Below are 8,990 nucleotides of genomic sequence, written 5' to 3'. Positions count from 1 at the left end.
TTTTTGAGACGGAGTCTCGCTCTGTCACCCGGGCTGGAGTGCAGTGGCCCGATCTCAGCTCACTGCAAGCTCCGCCTCCTGGGTTTACGCCATTCTCCTGCCTCAGCCTCCGAAGTAGCTGGGACTACAGGCGCCCGCCACCGCGCCCGGCTAGTTTTTTGTATTTTTTAGTAGAGACGGGGTTTCACCATGTTAGCCAGGATGGTCTCGATCTCCTGACCTCGTGATCCGCCCGTGTCGGCCTCCCAAAGTGCTGGGATTACAGGCTTGAGCCACCGCGCCCGGCCGAAATTGTTCTTAAAATGCTTATGAACATGCTCTCTTTCAATCTCAACTGTGTTTTCAGACAACACCTAACCTAATAAATTTCCAGCAGATTGTCATGAGCTATTCATTTATTACAAAAACATTTTTCCTTTCCTTTTTATTATGCTTAAATGTATCTTAATTAATTAATAAAAATAAATTCAAAGGATTCCAAGTAAAATGTTACAGATTTTGAAACTAAGTTAGTCCTAGAGTTTAGTGTCTACTTATAAAATTAGTATTATGTGCCAGCATGTACCAAGCACACAGAAATAGTGGCTCATAAAAGTGGTATTTTCCTAATCCACAAAATGGATAAAGCATGAAGGAAAAAAAGGACAGAAGTAACCAAAACAATAAAAGACCTAAATTAACTATGGAAACTGAATAGAAAAAAGCTTAGGCACAAAATCAAAAAGTGATTTGATTTGATCAATTCTTATAGAAAATAATTCAAAGATAATAGATTTTCACTTTTATTTTAATTGAGGGCAGTTTAAGAGCAATATCTTCAAAATAAATTGGATAACCACCCATCTTGTTTGGGCGACATATCAATAAGTCAAATTTTTAAAGTTTCTTCAATAAAAATTCTACATATGTCCAACTTGCTTAAATTTTGTCACCAAATTTTTTTTCATGCTGCGTATCAGAAAAAGATGTTTACCCCCGAGGTATATATACTTAATATGCTTTTCCTAAATACTTACAGCAAAAAGCCCAGTCTAGGATAAGAATTTTTACTCGTTTGGCTTAAATAATACTTTGATCTATTTGCTTTTCAAGAGCACTGTTTACTTTGAACCATTTAACATGGGTGCTCAATTTAAGATTTTCTACTAGGAAATATCATCCATTACCCTTCTATACTTTAACTCTATAAGCTCTACAAAAACTCAAGAAATAGTAGATAGACATTAAACCATTCCTAAATATTATCATAGAACTCAACAGACTTTACGTAAATCTGAAGGGAGGAATGACTCTCTACAGATGTCAGAGACCCATCATAGCCATGGTATTATTGGTTACACCAGGAGGCCCTACTGAACCTGGAAATATACTGAAATGTCACAGACTCCATGCTATGCAAAATCTACACTTGTAAAAATATTTTGAGTTGAACTGACATTTCTGCTTTTGAAAAACTGTATCTTCTAACAAGCTAATATTCTTTGTTTTCTTCTTCCACCTATTTGTAATAATCTTAAATAACCACTGTAAATTGTGTTGATTCAAGGAGTTTATTTACTACACGTGAAAACAGGTCACTGAAATGTGTAGGTATTTAACAAATTAAAAAAATGTTTTCACATGTTTCAAGGTGTTTAAAATAAGCATGGATCTTAAGTATTTACTAAAAATTCATTATATTGTAAATTAAAGTGTTCCGTTTGATGGTAATAAAACCACTAAAATACAAAACTACAAAAATACTAATATAAATGTTAAAAAGGTACAATTTACAAGTTTATTAGAATTTCTGAATACAAAATTTAATATACTTAAAACTAGAGCTATACTTTAAACATTAAAAGGATAATTTGAAAACATAGCCAATAACCTAGGCAACTGAAACAAAAGGTCAAACAACAAACTTTCATTCTTATTTTGCAGTTTCTAAGCATTTTAAATGATAAATATTTTTTGCTGATCATTGGAACAAATTCATGATTTTTCCAATAAATATGTGAAATAATAGTCTTCAAAAATCACTAATTTACCACTTTACATGCTTTTACAAAAAATGCTATCAACATTATTTTAATAGAAACTAATATTTAAAAAAAAAACAATTTTTCTAGCTGTTCTACACCAAATACATTTATTTTGAAGAATGTGCTTAGTTTTTCAAAAGTGTTTGGAATATTCTAGATTCTTGCTATTGTTTGTCTGTTTGTTTCTTAGAATTCATACTGTATTCTACGACTATTCCATGGCAGGCATAGCCACTCTGATAAGATCCTTTTGGTGTAGGCAAACAGAGAATACTAGTACTTGCCCACCAGCATTCTCTCTCTATTGGCTGGCATCAGAATGTTGTCTTTTCATGGGGTGTATTGGTGGACTTTTGAAGCTGCCTTCCTCAGGGTATACACACTGTACAGTGTGTATCCTAACTTGGCAGAGCTACTTTTATGGCATCTCTTACCCTGTAAATTAATGCAGCTAGGCCTTTGTCTCTGCTTCCCTTTCTGCTTGCCCTACTAATCATGGCTCACCCAGGAGACTGTATTCAAAATTCCTCAGAAGGAAAACGGGCCCTAAACACTGAGTGTGTGTGTGTGTGTGTGTGTGTGTGTGTAGTGTGAGTGTATATATTCATATATATACATACATATATATGAATATATACATTCATATATATATACACATACATATATATGAATATATACATTCATATATATGAATGAATATATATATACATATATGAGTATATATATTCATATATATATTAAAACAACTAAAGACAAATGTCAGTTTCTCAAGAATATCGTTACCATATTCCCATCCAGTGGCAGTTCTGGGATGGGCCTAAAGGTTTCTACAGCTTTTGAAACATCCAACCAGAAGTGATTAATGTCAATGTCTCTTTAGTAAACATCTCTAATCTCTCTGAGATGGAGCTTCCTTCAATTATCCCAGTGAGCTGAGCATGAACAGAGACTCAGTTTCTTCCTCCAGAGCTCTCCGTTTTCTGCTTATGTGGCTGGATTGGTAGGAGTGAAGATTGAAACACTAGTTTGTCTTATCTTCCCCCTAAAAAAGGAGGTGGAGTCTGGGGTGGGAGGACTCTGGAAGTTACATATTTGTTTTATAATGTGGAAAGTCTCGTTATTATCCTCAAATTTTCAAAAACAAAACAAAACAAAACATGGAAAAGACCCATTTTATGTAATGAGCCCATTCAAATAACTGAAATTTCTCTATAATACATAAAACGGAGGGGGTGGGAGACCAAACTCCCAACATTACAAAATTGTAATTTTCGGAGACCAAACATTACAAAATTGCAGAAAAGAGACCATTCCTCTCATGTATAAAAACATTCTGTTCTATGAAGGCGTAATCCAGAGTAGTGTGTTAAAATAAATGTAAAATTGGGGATCAATTTTGTGTGAGTGTGAGGATAAATGCTAGACTTTGATGGTCATTTTATTAGCTCAGAATAAAAACTCACTGCTCTAGAGCTCTCAGAAACAGCCTTTTGTAAGTACGTCACTCATTTATTCTATAGTACACAAGGGAATGTCTATTAATAAATATTTTACTGAACAAGACACTCTTTGCCTACCATTTTCCCTGCCTTCCACCAGGTACAAACCTGACATGCATTCAACAGAGAGTTAAAGCAACATCTATTTCTGTGCATGATGTGGCAGGCTGATTTACTAAGAATTAAATGTGGCAGAATAACATATTGAGAAATTTAATAACTGTTTTGTTTTTCTTTTGCCATAGCACCAGAAAATGGATAGAGTGTTATTTCCTTTCTCCATTTGCATCAGGGTAGCACTGAATTTTGTCCTTGAGTTCTGGGATTCCTTTATTTCCTGGGTAAGGAGTCAGAGGAGAGATTTTTGGGAGTTTGTGAGCAATGGGGAAGTTGTCAGGCAGAATAGGCAAATAATAAGTATTAAAAAGTAAAATCCTCAATGCCTCCCTCCACCCATTCCAATTTTTTTTTTTTTTTTTTTTTTTTTTTTTTTTTTTTGTTGAGCACTGGGACTGTATTACAGGGCGCGGCCCTCCTACGTGTTTCCAGAACGCTCAGTAGTAAGGCCATCCGGGGTTGTTCAGGGGTTTGGGCCGGAAGCGGTAAGCCAGCATCATCCTCTTGCGGAAGGCCTCGTACTCTCGTAGTCGTTGTCCTGCTTGGAGAGCTCGGCCGGCCGGTTGGTCATTGCTGAAGCCGACGCCTTCTACTGTGGTGGTGCCCATGTTGACCGGGTTCTTGATGCCCTGGCCCTCCGAGCCTAGCCCCTCGCCTTCCTTCCAGCCCATCTTCATCAGCATCTCGTAGCCAGCGTTCTCCACAGCTTGAACTCCTTGTACTCCGAGTAGTCAGGCTCACGGCCCTCCTTCAGGGCCTTGAAGGTCTCCGTAAACTTCTCCAGCTCGTCCGGAGGCAGGAAGTCTCCGATGAAATGCTTGCCCTGGCCCACCTTTGTCAGCTGCTCGGCCCATTACCTGGTCTGGTCCATCTCCATGCGCCGCAGCTGGTGCTCCCAGGTGCCCAGCTCGCTGTCCACCTCCTCGTCGCTGTGGTGGCCGTGCTGGTGCCGCATGTCCTGCATGGCTCGCTTGTGCTGCGTGATCATGTCGTACATCTGCTGCATCTCCTGCTGCTTCTTCAGCTGCTGCTTCTGGGCGTCCGACAGCTCCGTGACGCCCACTAGACCCACGGCCTTCCCCTTCTCATAGCCGAGCCCCTTGAGGTCCTGAACTGACAGAAGCGAGGGAGAGGCGTCCATGTCCCTCTGCACCAGCTCAGCAGGTGGGAGCTCTTCCTTATCTTCTTCTGGCCTCCGCGGGCTTTCCGCTTCCTCTTCACGGTGGCTGAGGAGGCTGGCTTCCCTGGGGCGACTGGAGCAGGGATGACCGGGGCCGGGGGGAGGGAGGTGCAGTTGGGGACGAGACGGGGCAGGTGGTGGCCGGAGGCGAGGACCCTGTCAGGGCCTCAGGAGGGGACTTGCGGTTGAGGCCGGGGTCGGGTGCTGTGAGGCTGCCTGTGGAGCCGGCCTTGGAACTCCTCCCGCTTCTGTCGGTAGTACTTGTATCCTTGGCAGTTGGTCTACAGAAAGTTGAATGCCTGGTTCTCACGGTTGTTCTGGAGGGCAGTGGTTTCCACCTCCGATGCCAGTCCACTACGAACCTGGCCAACTTTCCTGCAAGGTTCTTGACCTCTTTATCCTCTGGGAGTGACACTTTCTGAGAGGCTGACTGCGACCTCTGCGCTTCCTTTCTTATCTCAGTCACCTTTCTGTAGTAGAGGAATTCCTTGCTATTCTTACCCTGCAAAAATGCAGATGCCGGGTTTTCCTTGTAGTCCTCCATAGCTACTTTTTCTATCTCGGGGCCTCCTTCTGCCACAAAGCGGGCCAATTTCTCTATTACTCCGAGTCTCAGTTCCCTCTGGGGGTGAAACTTTGACCTCCAGCCACTGCTCGTAGTGCTCCTCCTCGTCCTCGTCCTCCTCCGGGGACTGGAAGACACTTGGGCTGTGCGGCACGGGCAGCTGCTTGGCGTGCGAGTAGCTCTTCACCCGTCTGGCAGGCTGGCCAGCCCCAGGCCTGTCCGCCTGCTGATGAGGAGGGACCTCTTCCCAGCGCTGGGGTAAGCTTGCTGGGAGGCGCGCTGGGTTGCGGGGGGCGGGAAGGGAGGGGAGCGCAGCGCATCTGTGCTGGTCTGTGCCTTCTGCAACTTCAGAAACTGCTGCGAGAAGCTACCATCGTGCATTTGTGATTTCGCCAAGACGTGGGGACTGAGGGCTGGGCACCTGATTCTGCTTGGCTTTCTGTTCCATTTTGGCTTCAATTTCCCGTTTCTTCTGAGCGATTAACTCTTCCTGGTGAAGGATGTTCATGTTCATTTTTCCAGATTTAAGGGCGAGCAGCCTGAAACCACGGGTTAGCCTTTCCTGCAACATCCCAGTTGTCCATCTTGAGACTTTTCCAGTCCCGAAATGCTCCCATTCCAATCTTCAATACTTAGTTGAATTCAATGATGGGCACCTGAAGTATCTTCCTATATGCTTATATAATCATCTTTGTCTTTTTTGATTTAATATAAGTATGGAAATGTTTCTGCACAGTCTCGTATGGTAATCAGAAGCAATATGTAGCTATTGAGGACTTTAGTGTGCCTAGTGCAACTGAGGAACTGAATTTTTACTTTTATTTAAATTTAATTAACTTAAAATTAAATTTAGATACTTAATGTGGCTTCTGGACACCATACTGTACAGTGCAGTTCTTTTTCTTTTTTCTTTTCTTTTCTTTTTTTTTTTTTTTTTTTTTTTTTTTTTTTTTTTTTTTTGAGGTGAAGTCTAGCTCTGTTGCCTGGGCTGGAAAGCAATGGCGCAATCTCGGCTCACTGCAACCTCTGCCTCACAGGTTCAAGCGATTCTCCTGCCTCAGCCTCCTGAGTAGCTGGGATTACAGGCGCCCACCACCACGCCTGGCTAATTTTTTTTTTTTTTTTTTTTTTGTATTTTTAGTATAGAAGGGGTTTCCCAGTGCCAGCCAGGCTGGTCTCCAACTCCTGACCTCAGGTGAGCCTCCTGCCTTGGTCTCCCAAAGTGCTGGGATTACAGGCATGAGCCTCTGCTCCCAGCCTCTACAGTGCAGTTCTATGGGAAAAAATTAATTTTATTTACTAAAATGTTACTGTAAAAAAACATATAAAAACATATTTTCAAGGCAGTTAAAGAGATGTAGAAACCCATGCTTTGGATTATAATAAGAACAAATAAGAATTGGGAAGATATCTGTAGGTAAGCCCAAAATTAAACACTAAAAACATACATTGATTATTTAGAAATGCTAAAATCATACATTGATTACTTAGTAACAGTGGGATACAAAGTTTCCTGAAACAAGGAATATAAAGAAGATCTTTATTTTATTTTGTAATGTTTTACAACATCTCTAAAAATACTTATATTGTTCAATCACTAATCATCTACATGTTATAAAATAACAATATTAACACTAAACAGTATCAGTATTTTTAGAGATATTGTAAAATATTATTCAAGAGTTCATATCTATCTCAGACTCTGAAAATTCACAAGATATAAGTACATGAAATGTAAAATTTGAACTGACTTACAAAATATGAGACAATATGTTCTCTCCTTGAGTTGACTATGAAAACTCTGCTTGATTATTTTCATCAACTTCGTCAAATATTAGATGGTTGTAGGTGTGCAGCTTTTGTGAATAATGCTTCAGTGAACATACAAGTATATGTGTCTTTTTGGTAGAAAGATTTTGTTTGTTTTCAATATTTTCCCAATTTCTATAAAGGTTGTACAGAAAAGTGCAAGTCATGGAAAGGGGAATAGAGTTTTTCATTTAGCACGTAAATCTGAGATTAATATTCAGGGCTCAATACTTTTTTTAGGATTATAATTTGACTTTTCTTTTTTTTCTTTTCTTTTTTTTTTTTTTTTTTTGAGACGGAGTCTCACGCTGTTGCCCAGGCTGGAGTGCAGTGGCGCGATCTCGGCTCACTGCAAGCTCCGCCTCCCGGGTTCCCGCCATTCTCCTGCCTCAGCCTCCTGAGTAGCTGGGACTACAGGCGCCCGCCACCGCGCCCGGCTAATTTTTTGTATTTTTAGTAGAGACGGGGTTTCACTGTGGTCTCGATCTCCTGACCTTGTGATCCGCCCGCCTCGGCCTCCGAAAGTGCTGGGATTACAGGCTTGAGCCACCGCGCCCGGCCAATTTGACTTTTGTTTAGCATCATACATTTAGCAAAATTTTTAGGTAATGAAAATAAAATCATAGCTGTTGAATTACTCTGTTTTCTTGAAAACTTTTGAAAAATTAAGCTGAAATTTCTAAATTATGCCTATATATCTATAGAAAACAACTTCAAAAGTTCCTACATAGCTTGCAGAGAAATTTAACCTTTTAAATATAATACTACATTTATAATTTTAATTTAGCTTTATTTCACACCTAATTACAAATGAGTTTGCTTTAAGATTTCTTTAAAAATTAGGTTGTGTCATGTTAAGCATTATGGATATAAATATCTGAGGTGAATTTAGCTAATACTAAAATCTAATATTTTTATCTCTTCTAGAAATTATCTTCTACCATTGTACATTTACATTAAATATGTCAATAAAATCTCTAGTTATATTCTTTGAAGGTTTATAAAAATATTCAGAGTAAATGCAAAATATTTTATCATACTTTAATATTTATGTAAGTATTCCATTTTGGAAGGGATTTTTCTTTAGATAAATTTTGTGTATTTCACTGTATGCTGTATTTGTCTCCCACTAGTTAGCAAGATTTATGGAGTAAGCTCACTATGACGTAATGTACCAATTACTTTTCTTGGTGTACCAGTATCTCCTTTCTTCTTGTGTTTGGACAGGGCTGCCGTATGTGTGTGTGTGTGTGTGTGTGTGTGTGTGTCTATGTATGTCTGTGTATGTGCTTGCAGGAAAACAAATCCATACGGGAGACTAGTGAAGACAATAGTAGTTGACTTTTCTGTTGTGCTAATTCAATGAAAATTTCAAAACTAAGCATTTACAGAGAAAGCAATTCAAGTTGCAGGTATTTTTTCATTATGTATCATAAGAATAAAAAATAAATCCTGTGTTAAATCATATCCTCTGTATTAAGTTGACTGACCATGATATAATATATCCCAATAAGGTCAGAAATAAGGCTGACTAGACTAACTTTCTTAAAAGAATACTGCTTATCTCATTTGCCCTCCACAGGTACAGCATTTTTACTTTTCCTTTTATTTTTACTTTATGCTTTTTTTTTTTTTTTTCTACTCTTAGTTTAGATTCAGAGGGTACATGTGTAGGATTGTTACCTGGGTATCTTGTGTGATGCTGAAGTTGGATCTCACCCAGGTACTGAGCATAGTACCCAATAGGTAGTTTTTCAATACCTGCTCCCCTCCAGCCCTACCCTCTTTAGTAGTCC

The 8,990-nt window shown here is 39.6% G+C and overlaps 1 pseudogene; it reads right to left on the bottom strand.

The window, feature by feature from the left end:
- Positions 1 to 4,077: 4,077 nt before the first annotated feature.
- On the bottom strand, positions 4,078 to 5,972 carry LOC717790 (SURP and G-patch domain-containing protein 1 pseudogene; annotated as a pseudogene).
- Between the last annotated feature and the right edge of the window lie 3,018 nt (positions 5,973 to 8,990).

Source organism: Macaca mulatta, chromosome 11, assembly GCF_049350105.2.
Source record: "Macaca mulatta isolate MMU2019108-1 chromosome 11, T2T-MMU8v2.0, whole genome shotgun sequence".
In the NCBI taxonomy this organism is placed as follows: Eukaryota; Metazoa; Chordata; class Mammalia; order Primates; family Cercopithecidae; genus Macaca; species Macaca mulatta.
This window is presented reverse-complemented; position numbering and strand designations above follow the sequence as displayed.